We start from the raw sequence: 20,409 nt of genomic DNA, 5'->3' as shown, positions 1-20,409 counted from the left end.
GTATGTTGATATTTTTTCCGTGCAGAAAAGTGGTAGTGAGCTATGGCACCTATAACTAAGTATAGGTCAGTAGCTGTATTATAAAAGTTCAGCTAACCTGGGGAAGAATAGAGCACATGTAATGACTTGCTGACATAATACTCAGATGTACCAAAATTAGTAATACATACTAATAAATTATGATTTGTCACATAAAAGTTTACATAAAAATGCATTACATATATACACTCACCTAAAGAATTATTAGGAACACCATACTAATACGGTGTTAGACCCCCTTTTGCTTTCGGAACTGCCTTAATTCTACGTGGCATTGATTCCACAAGGTGCTGATAGCATTCTTTAGAAATGTTGGCCCATATTGATAGGATAGCATCTTGCAGTTGATGGAGATCTGAGGGATGCACATCCAGGGCACTAAGCTCCCGTTCCACCACATCCCAAAGATGCTCTATTGGGTTGAGATCTGGTGACTGTGGGGGCCATTTTAGTACAGTGAAGTCATTGTCATGTTCAAGAAGCCAATTTGAAATGATTCGAGCTTTGTGACATGGTGCATTATCCTGCTGGAAGTAGCCATCAGAGGATGGGTACATGGTGGTCATGAAGGGATGGACATGGTCAGAAACAATGCTCAGGTAGCCCGTGGCATTTAAACGATGCCCAATTGGCACTAAGGGGCCTAAAGTCTGCCGAGAAAACATCCCCCACACCATTACACCACCACCACCATCCTGCACAGTGGTAACAAGGCATGATGGATACATGTTCTCATTCTGTTTACGCCAAATTTGGACTCTACCATTTGAATGTCTCAACAGAAATCGAGACTCATCAGACAAGGCAACATTTTTCCAGTCTTCAACAGTCCAATTTTGGTGAGCTAGTGCAAATTGTAGACTCTTTTTCCTATTTGTAGTGGAGATGAGTGGTACCCGGTGGGGTCTTCTGCTGTTGTTGCCCATCCGCCTCAAGGTTGTGCGTGTTGTGGCTTCACAAATGCTTTGCTGCATACCTCGGTTGTAACGAGTGGTTATTTCAGTCAACGTTGCTCTTCTATCAGCTTGAATCAGTCGGCCCATTCTCCTCTGACCTCTAGCATCCACAAGGCATTTTTGCCCACAGGACTGCCGCATACTGGATGTTTTTCCCTTTTCACACCATTCTTTGTAAATAGGGATGAGCGAACCCGAACTGTATAGTACCGAATTTTGGGGTGTCCGTGACACGGACCCGAACCCGAACATTTTCGTAAAAGTCCGGGTTCGGGTTCGGTGTTCGGCGCTTTCTTGGCGCTTTTTGAAAGGCTGCAAAGCAGCCAATCAACAAGCGTCATACTACTTGGCCCAAGAGGCCATCACAGCCATGCCTACTATTGGCAGGGCTGTGATTGGCCAGTGCACCATGTGACCCAGCCTCTATTTAAGCTGGAGTCACGTAGCGCCGCACGTCACTCTGCTATGATCAGTATAGGGAGAGGTTGCAGCTGCGACGTTAGGGCGAGATTAGGCAGATTAACTCCTCCAAAAGACTTCATTCTGTGATCGATCTGCAGCTGTGGATCATTGAAGTGCTATTATTGACTTGCTCACTTTTTTGAGGCTGCCCAGAGCGTTTTTAGATCGTTTTTTTCTGGGGTGATCGGCGGCCATTTTGTAAATTGTGGTGCGCCAGCACGAGCTATCACCAAGTGTATTTAACCATCGATAGTGTGGTTATTTTGTGCTATATCCTACATCAGCTGCAGGCTGAGCCTGTGTCACCGAAGTGCATTTAACCATCAACAGTCTGGTTATTTTTTGGCCATATACTACATCAGCTGCAGGCTGAGCCTGTGTCACCCAAGTGCATTTAACCATCAACAGTCTGATTATTTTTTGGCCATATACTACATCAGCTGCAGGCTGAGATTGTGTCACCCAAGTGTATTTAACCATCGATAGTGTGGTTATTTTGTGCTATATCCTACATCAGCTGCAGGCTGAGCCAGTGTCACCCAAGTGCATTTAACCATCAACAGTCTGATTATTTTTTGGCCATATACTACATCTAGTGCAGGCTGAGCCTGTGTCACCCAAGTGCATTTAACCATCAACAGTCTGATTATTTTTTGGCCATATACTACATCTGGTGCAGGCTGAGCCTGTGTCACCCAAGTGCATTTAACCATCAACAGTGTGGTTATTTTTTGGCCATATATTACATCAGGGGCAAGTTGAGCCTGTCACCCAGCGCCTAAAAAATAGACCTGACATTTCTATTCAACCAAATCTGCACAGTTTTAGCTGGTCAAGTTATTTGTAGTAACCGTAAAAGCAGACTTTTTGTTCTGGGTTGAAAAAGCATTCCCAAATTTGCCATTCTGAAAATAACTAGTTTGTGGTATTTGAGGCCTACTTGAAATCTATCCCAAAAAGAAAATCTTACATTGAAGGTATTGATAGTGTCATTCAGAAAAACCTAAGACACACGCTAGCGTGCTGATAGAAGTGTCATTCTGTGATTAAACCTATAACTGTCACACAGCGCAAAAAAAAACAGGTCTCACATCTCTATTCAACCAAATCTGCACAGTTTTAGCTGGTCAAGTTATTTGTAGTGACCGTAAAAGCAGACTTTTTGTTCTGGGTTGAAAAAGCATTCCCAAATTTGCCATTCTGAAAATAACTAGTTTGTGGTATTTGAGGCCTACTTGAAATCTATCCCAAAAAGAAAATCTTACATTGAAGGTATTGATAGTGTCATTCAGAAAAACCTAAGACACACGCTAGCGTGCTGATAGAAGTGTCATTCTGTGATTAAACCTATAACTGTCACACAGCGCAAAAAAAAACAGGTCTCACATCTCTATTCAACCAAATCTGCACAGTTTTAGCTGGTCAAGTTATTTGTAGTGACAGTAAAAGCAGACTTTTTGTTCTGGGTTGAAAAAGCATTCCCAAATTTGCCATTCTGAAAATAACTAGTTTGTGGTATTTGAGGCCTACTTGAAATCTGTCCCAAAAAGAAAATCTTACATTGAAGGTATTGATAGTGTCATTCAGAAAAACCTAAGACACACGCTAGCGTGCTGATAGAAGTGTCATTCTGTGATTAAACCTATAACTGTCACACAGCGCAAAAAAAAACAGGTCTCACATCTCTATTCAACCAAATCTGCACAGTTTTAGCTGGTCAAGTTATTTGTAGTGACAGTAAAAGCAGACTTTTTGTTCTGGGTTGAAAAAGCATTCCCAAATTTGCCATTCTGAAAATAACTAGTTTGTGGTATTTGAGGCCTACTTGAAATCTATCCCAAAAAGAAAATCTTACATTTAAGGTATTGATAGTGTCATTCAGAAAAACCTAAGACACACGCTAGCGTGCTGATAGAAGTGTCATTCTGTGATTAAACCTATAACTGTCACACAGCGCAAAAAAAAACAGGTCTCACATCTCTATTCAACCAAATCTGCACAGTTTTAGCTGGTCAAGTTATTTGTAGTGACCGTAAAAGCAGACTTTTTGTTCTGGGTTGAAAAAGCATTCCCAAATTTGCCATTCTCAAAATAACTAGTTTGTGGTATTTGAGGCCTACTTGAAATCTATCCCAAAAAGAAAATCTTACATTAAAGGTATTGATAGTGTCATTCAGAAAAACCTATGACACACGCTAGCGTGCTGATAGAAGTGTCATTCTGTGATTAAACCTATAACTGTCACACAGCGCAAAAAAAAAACAGGTCTCACATCTCTATTCAACCAAATCTGCACAGTTTTAGCTGGTCAAGTTATTTGTAGTGACCGTAAAAGTAGACTTTTTGTTCTGGGTTGAAAAGCATTCCCAAATTTGCCATTCTGAAAATAACTAGTTTGTGGTATTTGAGGCCTACTTGAAATCTATCCCAAAAAGAAAATCTTACATTGAAGGTATTGATAGTGTCATTCAGAAAAACCTAAGACACACGCTAGCGTGCTGATAGAAGTGTCATTCTGTGATTAAACCTATAACTGTCACACAGCGCAAAAAAAAACAGGTCTCACATCTCTATTCAACCAAATCTGCACAGTTTTAGCTGGTCAAGTTATTTGTAGTGACCGTAAAAGCAGACTTTTTGTTCTGGGTTGAAAAAGCATTCCCAAATTTGCCATTCTCAAAATAACTAGTTTGTGGTATTTGAGGCCTACTTGAAATCTATCCCAAAAAGAAAATCTTACATTGAAGGTATTGATAGTGTCATTCAGAAAAACCTAAGACACACGCTAGCGTGCTGATAGAAGTGTCATTCTGTGATTAAACCTATAACTGTCACACAGCGCAAAAAAAAACAGGTCTCACATCTCTATTCAACCAAATCTGCACAGTTTTAGCTGGTCAAGTTATTTGTAGTGACCGTAAAAGCAGACTTTTTGTTCTGGGTTGAAAAAGCATTCCCAAATTTGCCATTCTGAAAATAACTAGTTTGTGGTATTTGAGGCCTACTTGAAATCTATCCCAAAAAGAAAATCTTACATTGAAGGTATTGATAGTGTCATTCAGAAAAACCTAAGACACACGCTAGCGTGCTGATAGAAGTGTCATTCTGTGATTAAACCTATAACTGTCACACAGCGCAAAAAAAAACAGGTCTCACATCTCTATTCAACCAAATCTGCACAGTTTTAGCTGGTCAAGTTATTTGTAGTGACCGTAAAAGTAGACTTTTTGTTCTGGGTTGAAAAAGCATTCCCAAATTTGCCATTCTGAAAATAACTAGTTTGTGGTATTTGAGGCCTACTTGAAATCTATCCCAAAAAGAAAATCTTACATTGAAGGTATTGATAGTGTCATTCAGAAAAACCTAAGACACACACTAGCGTGCTAATAGAAGTGTCATTCTGTGATTAAACCTATAACTGTCACACAGCGCAAAAAAAAACAGGTCTCACATCTCTATTCAACCAAATCTGCACAGTTTTAGCTGGTCAAGTTATTTGTAGTGACCGTAAAAGCAGACTTTTTGTTCTGGGTTGAAAAAGCATTCCCAAATTTGCCATTCTCAAAATTGTGGTGAACGGGAATAATGAGGAAAACATCTAATAAGGGACGCGGACGTGGACATGGTCGTGGTGGTGTTAGTGGACCCTCTGGTGCTGGGAGAGGACGTGGCCGTTCTGCCACAGCCACACGTCCTAGTGAACCAACTACCTCAGGTCCCAGTAGCCAGCAGAATTTACAGCGATATTTGGTGGGGCCCAATGCCGTTCTAAGGATGGTAAGGCCTGAGCAGGTACAGGCATTAGTCAATTGGGTGGCCGACAGTGGATCCAGCACGTTCACATTATCTCCCATCCAGTCTTCTGCAGAAAGCGCACAGATGGCGCATGAAAACCAAGCCCATCGGTCTGTCACATCACCCCCATGCATATCAGGGAAACTGTCTGAGCCTCAAGTTATGCAGCAGTCTCTTATGCTGTTTGAAGACTCTGCTGCCAGGGTTTCCCAAGGGCATCCACCTAGCCCTTCCCCAGGGGTGGAAGAGATAGAATGCACTAACGCACAACCACTTATTTTTCCTGATGATGAGGACATGGGAATACCACCTCAGCACGTCTCTGATGATGACGAAACACAGGTGCCAACTGCTGCGTCTTTCTGCAGTGTGCAGACTGAACAGGAGGTCAGGGATCAAGACTGGGTGGAAGACGATGCAGGGGACGATGAGGTCCTAGACCCCACATGGAATGAAGGTCGTGCCACTGACTTTCACAGTTCGGAGGAAGAGGCAGTGGTGAGACCGAGCCAACAGCGTAGCAAAAGAGGGAGCAGTGGGCAAAATCAGAACACCCGCCGCCAAGAGACTCCGCCTGCTACTGACCGCCGCCATCTGGGACCGAGCACCCCAAAGGCAGCTTCAAGGAGTTCCCTGGCATGGCACTTCTTCAAACAATGTGCTGACGACAAGACCCGAGTGGTTTGCACGCTGTGCCATCAGAGCCTGAAGCGAGGCATTAACGTTCTGAACCTTAGCACAACCTGCATGACCAGGCACCTGCATGCAAAGCATGAACTGCAGTGGAGTAAACACCTTAAAAACAAGGAACTCACTCAGGCTCCCCCTGCTACATCTTCTGCTGCTGCCGCCTCGGCCTCTTCTGCTGCTGCTGCCGCCGCCTCGGCCTCTTCCTCCGCCTCTGGAGGAACGTTGGCACCTGCCGCCCAGCAAACATGGGATGTACCACCAACACCACCACCTGCGTCACCAAGCATCTCAACCATGTCACACGGCAGCGTTCAGCTCTCCATCTCACAAACATTTGAGAGAAAGCGTAAATTCTCACCTAGCCACCCTCGATCCCTGGCCCTGAATGCCAGCATTTCTAAACTACTGGCCTATGAAATGCTGTCATTTAGGCTGGTGGACACACACAGCTTCAAACAGCTCATGTCACTTGCTGTCCCACAGTATGTTGTTCCCAGCCGCCACTACTTCTCCAAGAGAGCCGTGCCTTCCCTGCACAAACAAGTGTCCGATAAAATCAAGTGTGCACTGCGCAACGCCATCTGTGGCAAGGTCCACCTAACCACAGATACGTGGACCAGTAAGCACGGCTAGGGACGCTATATCTCCCTAACTGCACACTGGGTAAATGTAGTGGCGGCTGGGCCCCAGGCGGAGAGCTATTTGGCGCACGTCCTTCCGCCACCAAGGATCGCAGGGCAACATTCTTTGCCTCCTGTCTCCTCCTCCTCCTACTCAGCTTCCTCCTCCTCTTCTTCCACCTGCTCATCCAGTCAGCCACACACCTTCACCACCAACTTCAGCACAGCACGGGGTAAACGTCAGCAGGCCATTCTGAAACTCATATGTTTGGGGGACAGGCCCCACACCGCACAGGAGTTGTGGCGGGGTATAGAACAACAGACCGACGAGTGGTTGCTGCCGGTGAGCCTCAAGCCCAGCCTGGTGGTGTGCGATAATGGGCGAAATCTCGTTGCAGCTCTGGGACTAGCCGGTTTGACGCACATCCCTTGCCTGGCGCATGTGCTGAATTTGGTGGTGCAGAAGTTCATTCGCAACTACACCGACATGTCAGAGCTGCTGCATAAAATGCGGGCCGTCTGTTCGCGCTTCCGGCGTTCACACCCTGCCGCTGCTCGCCTGTCTGCGCTACAGCGTAACTTCGGCCTTCCCGATCACCGCCTCATATGCGACGTGCCCACCAGGTGGAACTCCACCTTGCATATGCTGGACAGACTGTGCGAGCAGCAGCAGGCCATAGTGGAGTTTCAGCTGCAGCACGCACGGGTCAGTCGCACTGCGGATCAGACCCACTTTACCACCAATGACTGGGCCTCCATGCGAGACCTGTGTGCCCTGTTGCGCTGTTTCGAGTACTCCACCAACATGGCCAGTGGCGATGACGCCGTTATCCGCGTTACAATACCACTTCTATGTCTCCTTGAGAAAACACTTAGGGCGATGATGGAAGAGGAGGTGGCCCAGGAGGAAGAGGAGGAAGAGGGGTCATTTTTAGCACTTTCAGGCCAGTCTCTTCAAAGTGACTCAGAGTGAGTTTTTTTGCAACACCAGAGGCCAGGTACAAATGTGGCCAGACAGGGCCCACTACTGGAGGACGAGGAGGACGAGGATGAGGAGGAGGTGGAGGAGGATGAGGATGAAGCATGTTCACAGCGGGGTGGCACCCAAAGCAGCTCGGGCCCATCACTGGTGCGTGGCTGGGGGGAAACACAGGACGATGACGATACGCCTCCCACAGAGGACAGCTTGTCCTTACCTCTGGGCAGCCTGGCACACATGAGCGACTACATGCTGCAGTGCCTGCGCAACGACAGCAGAGTTGCCCACATTTTAACGTGTGCGGACTACTGGGTTGCCACCCTGCTGGATCCCCGGTACAAAGACAATGTGCACACCTTACTTCCTACACTGGAGCGTGATAGGAAGATGCGCGAGTACAAGCGCACTTTGGTAGACGCGCTACTGAGAGCATTCCCAAATGTCACAGGGGAACCAGTGGAAGCCCAAGGCGAAGGCAGAGGAGGAGCAAGAGGTCGCCAACGCAGCTGTGTCACGCCCAGCTCCTCTGAGGGCAGGGTTAGCATGGCAGAGATGTGGAAAATTTTTGTCAACACGCCACAGCTAAGTGCACCACCACCTGATACGGAACGTGTTAGCAGGAGGCAACATTTCACTAACATGGTGGAACAGTACCTGTGCACACCCCTGCACGTACTGACTGATGGTTTGGCCCCATTCAACTTCTGGGTCTCCAAATTGTCCACGTGGCCAGAGCTAGCCTTTTATGCCTTGGAGGTGCTGGCCTGCCCGGCGGCCAGCGTTTTGTCTGAACGTGTATTCAGCACGGCAGGGGGCGTCATTACAGACAAACGCAGCCGCCTGTCTACAGCCAATGTGGACAAGCTGACGTTCATAAAAATGAACCAGGCATGGATCCCACAGGACCTGTCCATCCCTTGTGCAGATTAGATATTAACTACCTCCCCTTAACAATATATTATTCTACTCCAGGGCACTTCCTCATTCAAAACTATTTTTAATTTCATTTTACCATTATATTGCGGGGCAACCCAAAGTTGAATGAACCTCTCCTCTGTCTGGGTGCCGGGGCCTAAATGTGTGACAGTGGCCTGTTCCAGTGGTGGGTGACGTGAAGCCTGATTCTCTGCTATGACATGAATACAGATTCTGCGCTGACATAAAGCCAGATTCTCTGTTACGGGACCTCTCTCCTCTGCCTGGGTGCCTGGGCCTAAATGTGTGACAGTGGCCTGTTCCAGTGGTGGCTGACGTGAAGCCTGATTCTCTGCTATGACATGAAGACAGATTCTGCGCTGACATAAGGCCAGATTCTCTGTTATGGGACCGCTCTCCTCTGTCTGGGTGCCGGGGCCTAAATGTGTGACAGTGGCCTGTTCCAGTGGTGGGTGACGTGAAGCTTGATTCTCTGCTATGACATGAATACAGATTCCGCGCTGACATAAGGCCAGATTCTCTGTTACGGGACCTCTCTCCTCTGCCTGGGTGCCTGGGCCTAAATGTGTGACAGTGGCCTGTTCCAGTGGTGGCTGACGTGAAGCCTGATTCTCTGCTATGACATGAAGACAGATTCTGCGCTGACATAAGGCCAGATTCTCTGTTACGGGACCGCTCTCCTCTGTCTGGGTGCCTGGGCCTAAATGTGTGACAGTGGCCTGTTCCAGTGGTGGGTGACGTGAAGCCTGATTCTCTGCTATGACATGAATACAGATTCTGCGCTGACATAAGGCCAGATTCTCTGTTACGGGACCTCTCTCCTCTGCCTGGGTGCCTGGGCCTAAATGTGTGACAGTGGCCTGTTCCAGTGGTGGCTGACGTGAAGCCTGATTCTCTGCTATGACATGAAGACAGATTCTGCGCTGACATAAGGCCAGATTCTCTGTTATGGGACCGCTCTCCTCTGTCTGGGTGCCGGGGCCTAAATGTGTGACAGTGGCCTGTTCCAGTGGTGGGTGACGTGAAGCCTGATTCTCTGCTATGACATGAAGACTGATTCTGCGCTGACATGAAGCCAGATTCTCTGCTATGGCATGAAGAGACTGATTCTCTGCTGACATGAAGCTAGATTCTTTGCTATGGCATGAAGAGACTGATTCTCTTCTGACGTGAAGCCAGATTCTCTGCTATGGGACCTCTGTCCAATTGATATTGGTTCATTTTTATTTTTTTAATTTTTATTTTAATTCATTTCCCTATCCACATTTGTTTGCAGGGGATTTACCTACATGTTGCTGCCTTTTGCAGCCCTCTAGCTCTTTCCTGGGCTGTTTTACAGCCTTTTTAGTGCCCAAAAGTTCAGGTCCCCATTGAATTCAATGGGGTTCGGGTTCGGGACGAAGTTCGGTTCGGGTTCGGATCCCGAACCCGAACATTTACGGGAAGTTCGGCCGAACTTCTCGAACCCGAACATCCAGGTGTTCGCTCAACTCTATTTGTAAACCCTAGAAATGGTTGTGCGTGAAAATCCCAGTAACTGAGAAGATTGTGAAATACTCAGACCGGCCCGTCTGGCACCAACAACCATGCCACGCTCAAAATTGCTTAAATCCCCTTTCTTTCCCATTCTGAGATTCAGTTTGGAGTTCAGGAGATTGTCTTGACCAGGACCACACCCCTAAATGCATTGAAGCCACTGCCATGTGATTGGTTGACTAGATAATTGCATTAATGAGAAATAGAACAGGTGTTCCTAATAATTCTTTAGGTGAGTGTATATACACTGCTCAAAAAAATAAAGGGAACACAAAAATAACACATCCTAGATCTGAATTAATTAAATATTCTTCTGAAATACTTTGTTCTTTACATAGTTGAATGTGCTGACAACAAAATCACACAAAAATAAAAAAATGGAAATCAAAATTTTCAACCCATGGAGGTCTGGATTTGGAGTCACACTCAAAATTAAAGTGGAAAAATACACTACAGGCTGATCCAACTTTGATGTAATGTCCTTAAAACAAGTCAAAATGAGGCTCAGTAGTGTGTGTGGCCTCCACGTGCCTGTATGACCTCCCTACAACGCAGGGGCATAGCTAAAAGCTCATGGGCCCTGGTGCAAGAGTTCAGCTTGGGCCCCCGTACCTCAGTGCTTGTTGGCAAGGGGCAGGGGAGCACATAGCCTTCCTGCTGCCTGAGGCAAACATTGAAAGGGCACCCCCTCATGCCAAATTCTTAACTTAACCCCTTCCCTCCAGCCAGAGGTGTAAATTGACCAGTATGCACTTTCTATAATGCCAGTGTCTTATGTGGCACAAGGGTCTTTGGGCCCCCTCAGGCTCCTGGGCCCGGTAGCGACTGCTACCTCTGCACCCCCTATAGCTACGCCCCTGCTACAATGCCTGTGCATGCTCCTGATAAGGTGGCGGACGGTCTCCTGAGGGATCTCTTCCCAGACCTGGACTAAATCATCTGCCAACTCCTGGACAGTCTGTGGTGCAACGTGATGTTGGTGGATAGAGTGAGACATGATGTCCCAGATGTGCTCAATTGGATTCAGGTCTGGGGAACTGGCGGGCCAGTCCATAGCATCAATGCCTTCGTCTTGCAGGAACTGCTGACACACTCCAGCCACATGAGGTCTAGCATTGTCTTGCATTAGGAGGGACCCAGGGCCAACCGCACCAGCATATGGTCTCACAAGGGGTCTGAGGATCTCATCTCGGTACCTAATGGCAGTCAGGCTACCTCTGGCGAGCACATGGAGGGCTGTGCGGCCCTCCAAAGAAATGCCACCCTACACCATTACTGACCCAATGCCAAACCGGTCATGCTGGAGGATGTTGCAGGCAGCAGAACGTTCTCCATGGCATCTCAAGACTCTGTCATGTCTGTCACATGTGCTCAGTGTGAACCTGCTTTCATCTGTGAAAAGCACAGGGCGCCAGTGGCGAATTTGCCAATCTTGATGTTCTCTGGCAAATGCCAAACGTCCTGCACGGTGTTGGGCTGTAAGCACAACCCCCACCTGTGGACGTCGGGCCCTCATATCACCCTCATGGAGTCTGTTTCTGACCGTTTGAGCAGACACATGCACATTTGTGGCCTGGTGGAGGTCATTTTGCAGGGCTCTGGCAGTGCTTCTCCTCTTCCTCCTTGCACAAAGGCAGAGATAGCGGTCCTGCTGCTGGGTTGTTGCCCTCCTACGGCCTCCTCCACGTCTCCTGATGTACTGGCCTGTCTCCTGGTAGCGCCTCCATGCTCTGGACACTACGATGACAGACACAGCAAACCTTCTTGCCACAGCTCGCATTAATGTGCCATCCTGGATAAGCTGCACTACCTGAGCCACTTGTGTGGGTTGTAGACTCCGTCTCATGCTACCACTAGAGTGAAAGCACCGCCAGCATTCAAAAGTGACCAAAACATCAGCCAGGAAGCATAGGAACTGAGAAGTGGTCTGTGGTCACCACATGCAGAACCACTCCTTTATTGGGGGTGTCTTGCTAATTGCCTATAATTTCCACCTGTTGTCTATCCCATTTGCACAACAGCATGTGAAATTGATTGTCACCCAGTGTTGCTTCCTATGTGGACAGTTTGATTTTACAGAAGTGTGATTGACTTGGAGTTACATTGTGTTGTTTAAGTGTTCCCTTTATTTTTTTGAGCAGTGTATATATATATATATATATATATATATATATATATACACTGCTCAAAAAAATAAAGGGAACACAAAAATAACACATCCTAGATCTGAATTAATTAAATATTCTTCTGAAATACTTTGTTCTTTACATAGTTGAATGTGCTGACAACAAAATCACACAAAAATTAAAAAATGGAAATCAAATTTTTCAACCCATGGAGGTCTGGATTTGGAGTCACCCTCAAATTAAAGTGGAAAAATACACTACAGGCTGATCCAACTTTGATGTAATGTCCTTAAAACAAGTCAAAATGAGGCTCAGTAGTGTGTGTGGCCTCCACGTGCCTGTATGACCTCCCTACAACGCCTGTGCATGCTCCTGATGAGGTGGCGGACGGTCTCCTGAGGGATCTCTTCCCAGACCTGGACTAAAGCATCTGCCAACTCCTGGACAGTCTGTGGTGCAACGTGACGTTGGTGGATAGAGCGAGACATGATGTCCCAGATGTGCTCAATTGGATTCAGGTCTGGGGAACGGGCGGGCCAGTCCATAGCATCAATGCCTTCGTCTTGCAGGAACTGCTGACACACTCCAGCCACATGAGGTCTAGCATTGTCTTGCATTAGGAGGAACCCAGGGCCAACCGCACCAGCATATGGTCTCACAAGGGGTCTGAGGATCTCATCTCGGTACCTAATGGCAGTCAGGCTACCTCTGGCGAGCACATGGAGGGCTGTGCGACCCTCCAAAGAAATGCCACCCCACACCATTACTGACCCAATGCCAAACCGGTCATGCTGGAGGATGTTGCAGGCAGCAGAACGTTCTCTACGGCGTCTCAAGACTCTGTCACGTCTGTCACATGTGCTCAGTGTGAACCTGCTTTCATCTGTGAAAAGCACAGGGCGCCAGTGGCGAATTTGCCAATATTTGTGCTCTCTGGAAAATGCCAAACGTCCTGCATGGTGTTGGGCTGTAAGCACAACCCCCACCTGTGGACGTCGGGCCCTCATATCACCCTCATGGAGTCTGTTTCTGACCGTTTGAGCAGACACATGCACATTTGTGGCCTGCTGGAGGTCATTTTGCAGGGCTTTGGCAGTGCTCCTCCTGTTCCTCCTTGCACAAAGGCGGAGGTAGCAGTCCTGCTGCTGGGTTGTTGCCCTCCTACGGCCTCCTCCACGTCTCCTGATGTACTGGCCTGTCTCCTGGTAGCGCCTCCATGCTCTGGACACTACGATGACAGACACAGCAAACCTTCTTGCCACAGCTCGCATTGATGTGCCATCCTGGATAAACTGCACTACCTGAGCCACTTGTGTGGGTTGTAGACTCCGTCTCATGCTACCACTAGAGTGAAAGCACCGCCAGCATTCAAAAGTAACCAAAACATCAGCCAGGAAGCATAGGAACTGAGAAGTGATCTGTGGTCACCACCTGCAGAACCACTCCTTTATTGGGGGTGTCTTGCTAATTGCCTATAATTTCCACCTGTTTATCCCATTTGCACAACAGCATGTGAAATTGATTGTCACTCAGTGTTGCTTCCTAAGTGGACAGTTTGAATTCACAGAAGTGTGATTGACTTGGAGTTACATTGTGTTGTTTAAGTGTTCCCTTTATTTTTTTGAGCAGTGTATATATATATATATATATATATATATATTTCATTTTAGGTATGTAATAGCTTATATTATCACACTAAGTTTGTAAACAGCACATATAAAACTCATAAAGCTATTAACAGTAACGTAACTTGTGTTACTACATAAATAAAAGGAAAAGAAGTATAAATGCTACTCGATCTTCAAATTGAATGTGTTATTTTTATCTCTCAAGACCTTACTGCATGTGGCATCTTAAATACAGACAAGGATTATATTAGTGATCTGTTAAGCAGTCGTCACATGATGGTTTTATGTATTAACAAGGGTCCATTACTAATTTGGCTGCAGAGGGCTTGTTGTGTACTTTGTGTTACTTTGCATGCATTTATATGTACACTCACCTAAAGAATTATTAGGAACACCATACTAATACGGTGTTGGACCCCCTTTTGCCTTCAGAATTGCCTTAATTCTACGTGGCATTGATTCAACAAGGTGCTGATAGCATTCTTTAGAAATGTTGGCCCATAATGATAGGATAGCATCTTGCAGTTGATGGAGATTGGAGGGATGCACATCCAGGGCAGGAAGCTCCCGTTCCACCACATCCCAAAGATGGTCTATTGGGTTGAGATCTGGTGACTGTGGGGGCCATTTTAGGACAGTGAACTCATTGTCATGTTCAAGAAATGGTGCATTAAAAACTATAACTTGTCCTGCAAAAAATAAGACCTCATACAAGTACATTTTAAAAAAACTAAGAAAGTTATAGCTCTTGGAATGCAATTTTTAAAAAATGTGCTTGGTCACTAAGGGGTTACCTTTCTTTCCCATTCTGACATTCAGTTTTTAGTTCAGGAGATTGTCTTGACCAGGACCACACCCCTAAATGCATTGAAGCAACTGCCATGTGATTGGTTGACTAGATAATTGCATTAATGAGAAATAGAACAGGTGTTCCTAATAATTCTTTAGGTGAGTGTATATCTACTAGTTAACACTTATTCATTTTCAATTTAGAATAAAATTGTAGCACTATTAAATACTAAACTGAGTGTACCTTGTATGAAAAATAAGAAATAACTTTTATTTTTCTCTTATTAAAATAAGTGAGACAGTATAAACAAATGTACACACTTCCTTCATGGAAGGGACTATATCATAGTTGGCCCTATTGAGTTCTCCTGTATTTGCAGGGGGAATCACCTAACAGGACTCTCTTTCATTGGAGTGCTTCCCAAACCTCAGTCTAAGGGTCCATTCACACGTCCGTTTGTTCTTTCCTGATCTGTTCCGTTTTATGCGGAACAGATCTGGACCAGTTCTGTACCCATTCATTTTCAATGGGTCCTGGAAAAAATCGGACAGCACAATGTGTGCTGTCCGTTTCCGTTGTTCCGTTCCGCATGTCCGAAAAAATATAAAACTTGTCCTATTCTTTTCCGCAAAAATCGGATCCTGGACCAATACAAAGTCAATGGATCCGCAAAAAACGGAAGACATTCGTATGTCATTACGTATGTCATCCGTTTTATGCGGATTCCGTTCCTGGAAATTAAATGGCACCTGAGGTAACACATAACTAGACTTTTATTCACTTTTTTTTTTTTCTATTTTTTTTCAAAGAAATCCAAACAACTTTATTTGCTTATTGAAATTTATACATGTTTCCGTTTTTTGCGGATCCGCAAAAAACGGATAACATACGGATGACATACGGAAACATTTTCAGGAACAACGGATCCGCAAAAAACGGACCGAAAATCGGGATATAGAAAAATACTGACGTGTGAATGTAGCCTAAGTCACACGGCTTGCTGACCCCTATCAATTGGTCTATAATGGGGAAAGGCTAACAGGCTGTAGTCGGAGCACTCGCCCTCTGACTACAGCCTGTTAGCCTTTCTCCACTATAGACCAATTGATAGGGGTCAGCAAGCCGTGTGACTAAGGCCTCATGCATACGACAGTATTTTTTCACGGTCCGCAAAACGGGGTTCCGTTGGTCCGTGATCCGTGACCGTTTTTTCGTCCGTGGGTCTTCCTTGATTTTTGGAGGATCCACGGACATGAAAAAAAAGTCATTTTGGTGTCCGCCTGGCCATGCGGAGCCAAACGGATCCGTCCTGATTTACAATGCAAGTCAATGTGGACGGATCCGTTTGACGTTGACACAATATGGTGCAATTGCAAACTGATCCGTCCCCCATTGACTTTCAATGTAAAGTCAGGAGTTAATATACCATAGGATCAGAGTTTTCTCCAATCCGATGGTATATTTTAACTTGAAGCGTCCCCATCACCATGGGAACGCCTCTATGTTAAAATATACCATCGGATTTGAGTTACATCATGAAAACTCATATCCGACAGTATATTCTAACACAGAGGCGTTCCCATAGTGATGGGGACGCTTCAAGTTAGAATATACTACGAACTGTGTACATGACTGCCCCCTGCTGCCTGGCAGCACCCGATCTCTTACAGGGGGCTGTTATCAGCACAATTAACCCCTCAGGTGCCGTTAATTGTGCGTATAATAGCCCCCTGTAAGAGATCAGGGGCTGCCAGGCAGCACACCCCCCTCCCTCCCCAGTTTGAATATCATTGGTGGCCAGTGTGCGGCCCCCCCCCGCCCCCCCTCCCTCCCTCTATTGTATTATCATTGGTGGCCAGTGTGCTCCCCCCCCTCCCTCTATTGTATTATCATTGGTGGCCAGTGTGCGCCCCCCCCGGCCCCCCCTCTATTGTATTAATATCATTGGTGGCCAGTGTGCGGCCTCCCCTCTCTCCCCCCCCCTCCCCCCATCATTGGTGGCAGCGGAGAGTTCCGATCGGAGTCCCAGTTTAATCGCTGGGGCTCCGATCGGTAACCATGGCAACCAGGACGCTACTGCAGTCCTGGTTGCCATGGTTACTTAGCAATATTAGAAGCATCATACTTACCTGCTGCGCTGTCTGTGACCGGCCGGGAGCTCCTCCTACTGGTAAGTGACAGGTCTGTGCGGCGCATTGCTTAATGATCTGTCACTTACCAGTAGGAGGAGCTCCCGGCCGGTCTCAGATAGCGCAGCAGGTAAGCCACCTCCTCAGACGAGCTCCACTCCGCCCTTCGTTCTCCACCTCTGCTCACAGGACGCGGGTTAACCCTTTCAGCACTCTAATTAGTAAGAGCAGTTCCTTTATTCAATAGAGGGAGGCCGGGGGAAGGGGGCGCACACTGGCCACCAATGATATTAATACAATAGAGGGAGGGGGGGCCGGGGGGGCCGCACGGGCCACCAATGAAATTAAAACTGGGGAGGGAGGGGGGTCTGCCCCCTGCTGCCTGGCAGCCCCTGATCTCTTATAGGGGGCTATGATCAGGGCCGGTGCAAAGATTTTTGCCAACACAAGCGAAGCTACATTTTGGCTCCCCCCCCTCGCAGCTCACCTGGCCCGGTCCCATCTGCAGCAGCTGGCTTCTCCTCTGTGTGGTCCTGGTATCTTCTCTCTGCTTCAGACATTCGCTGGTTTGAGGACCGCCCTCTAAGACACACTGGCCCATAAGACGCACATAGGTTTTAGAAGAGGATAATAAGAAAAAAATATTTTCCATTGCACCTCAGGTCAGACCAGCAATCAGACCCCCAATGTTAATCAGTGCAAATAAAATAAAATAACTTACCTCTCCTGCTCCTGGACGCCGCCGCTCCTCACCACCAGCGCTCTCTCTCTCTTCTTCCTGGTTCTCGTCTGTCAGCTGTGAAAGCTGCGCACAGTGAGGTCACATGGTGTGCAGCCCTGCACAGCAGACAGCCGAGCGGAGAACCAGGAAGCGTTGAGTACAGATTCTTCACTGCTTCCCGGTCCTCCGGTACTAATGAAGCACTTCCAAAATTGAAGCGCTTCATTAGTGTTTGCCCCATAAGATCCAGGGGCAAAAAAATACAGAGAAAAAAGTTTCATTTTTTCCGCCCCCCCATCTCTGCGCCCTAAGGCAGCCGCTTGGTCTGCCTTATTACAGCACCGGCCCTGGCTATGATATGCACAATTAACCCCTCAGGTGCAGCACCTGAGAGGTTAATTGTGCGGATCACAGCCCCCTGTAAGAGATCGGGTGCTGCCAGGCAGCAGGGGGCAGTCATGTACACAGTTCATAGTATATTCTAACTAGAAGTGTCCCCATCACTATGGGAACGCCTCTGTGTTAGAATATACTGTCGGATATGAGTTTTCACAAAGTGAAAACTCCGCTCTGAAAAAGCTTTCATACAGACAGATCTTCGGATCCGTCTGTATGAAAGTAACCTACGGCCACGGATCACGGACGCGGATGCCAATCTTGTGTGCATCCGTGTTCTTTCACGGACCCATTGACTTGAATGGGTCTGTGAACCGTTGTCCTTCAAAAAAATAGGACAGGTCATATTTTTTTGACGGACAGGAAACACGGATCACGGATGCATTTTCCGATTTTTCCATCCAAGTCAATGGGTCCGCAAAAAAAAACCGAAAAAGGCACAACGGCCACGGATGCACACAACGGTCGTGTGCATGAGGCCTTAGGCTGAGGTTTGGGAAGCACTCCAATGAAAGAGAGTCCTGTTAGGTGATCCTCCTGCAAATACAGGAGAACTCATTAGGGCCAACTATGATATAGTCCATTCTCCTTCCCTTCTATGAAGGAAGTGTGTACATTAATTTATACTGTCTCACTTATTTTAATAAGAGAAAAATAAAAGTTACGTCTTATTTTTCATACAAGGTACACTCAGTTTAGTATTTAATATTGAGACCACTGATTCACTAGAGGAGAGGTCCGTTTAGACCATCTACCTCATATCGTGTTCAACAAAATTCTAGCACTACAGTGAGTCTCTTTATGAAGTGGTCAACTCATAGGGAAAAAAAATCAAGACTTATCCATAAATAGATCAGTTTATTGAATTTTTTCCAGCACGGAAAAATAATTTTTCTTTGCAATGGAAAATTGCGAAATGTGCTGCCTACTCAAAATAAAAAAAGAAAGAGTAGTATACAGCAACTAGAAGTGTACAGAGTTTATATTCTCCTGCAAACAAGCTAAAATTGTTGCTCCTGTATGGTCACAGTGACTTACAGTGGTAAATTCCATTGACATCTCCAAGTCAAACAAACCCAGCCCAGTCATTTCAGGTTGTTATTGCTTCTGATCTGCAGCAATATTCTACATTGCATTTCTCACAAAATCTATTTAAAGTAGAACTAAAATCAGCATAGGAAAATATGAATACTAAACCCTTGTGTATTTATATCTGGATATGAATGGTAAAAATTATATCTACATCAGTTCTATTAAGTCTAATATACCATATGCCATGGTGACCTCTTCCCAGGGCAAAAATAATCTTCTTTATAGTTTAGAGCATGTAAGGAGAAATAAAATAATGTGACCATTTAAGACAGTTGTTTGGTAAGAGGGTATTCTTTTTAAATTTCTGAATATTTAAATGAAAGAAAATATGTTTTATCTCTCTGGAAGACTAGGTACTCCATGCATTTCCCGTAAATTTTACTGAAAATATATAATAGGCAGGACACCATGTGATTGGCTTATTTTACGTACAATATATTCCAAATTTTGTATTCCCATTGATTTAAGTGAAAACTAGTGATGAGCGGCACAATATACGAATTTGCGATATTACACGAATATTTGGGTGAATATTCGTCATTAGGGATGAGCGAACCCGAACATTTTCGTAAAAGTCCAGGTTCGGGTTCGGTGTTCGGCTCTTTCTTGGCACTTTTGAAAGGCTGCAAAGCAGCCAATCAACAAGCGTCATGCTACTTGCCCCAAGAGGACATCACAGCCATGCCTACTATTGGCATGGCTGTGATTGGCCAGTGCAACATGTGACCCAGCCTCTATTTAAGCTGGAGTCACGTAGCGCCGCACGTCACTCTGCTCTGATCAGTGTAGGGATAGGATGCAGCTGCTGCTGTTAGGGCCAGATTAGGCAGGGATTTACTTACTGAAGTGATCGATGTATAGCTGTGTATCATACAACCTCTGCTATTCAATTTATCACTGATTTAAGGCTGCCCAGAGCGTTTTTCAGTCACTTTTTTCTGGGGTGATCAGCGGCCATTTTGTGTCTTGTGGTGCGCCAGTCCATTTAACCATCAATAGTGTGTTGTTTTTTTTTGCTATATCCTACATCAGGGGCTTGGCTGTGCTTGCTATTTTATTGAGGGGTAAAATACAATTGCCAAAATAGCAGTACCCTAAATCTGGTGTTTCAGCTGTGGCTAGCCAATTGTAATACTGTCTGCTGTCTGGCAAAGGATATATTTTGTTCTGGGTTGAAATACAATTCCCAACTTAGCAATTCCCTAAATAATTGTTTTCTGCTGTATCAGGCCAAGTTTAAATCTATCCATAAAAGGGTATATTACATTGAAGGTGCGGATAGGGTCATTCTCAATAACTTCAAACGCTACCGTGCATTACCAAGTCTAATTCTGTCCGTAAACGTATACCTGTCATCCAGCGCCTAAATAATAGGCCTACAATTTATATTCAGTTAAATCTGTGGTTACTGCTGTGCCTGGCAAAGTTATTTAGTGTCTGCCAAAGCACAGTTTTTGTTCTGGGTTGAATACAATTCCCAACTTAGCAATTCCCTAAATAATTGTTTTCTGCTG

Source organism: Bufo bufo, chromosome 1, assembly GCF_905171765.1.
Source record: "Bufo bufo chromosome 1, aBufBuf1.1, whole genome shotgun sequence".
NCBI classification, from domain to species: Eukaryota; Metazoa; Chordata; class Amphibia; order Anura; family Bufonidae; genus Bufo; species Bufo bufo.
Note: the sequence above shows the minus strand (reverse complement) of the source record.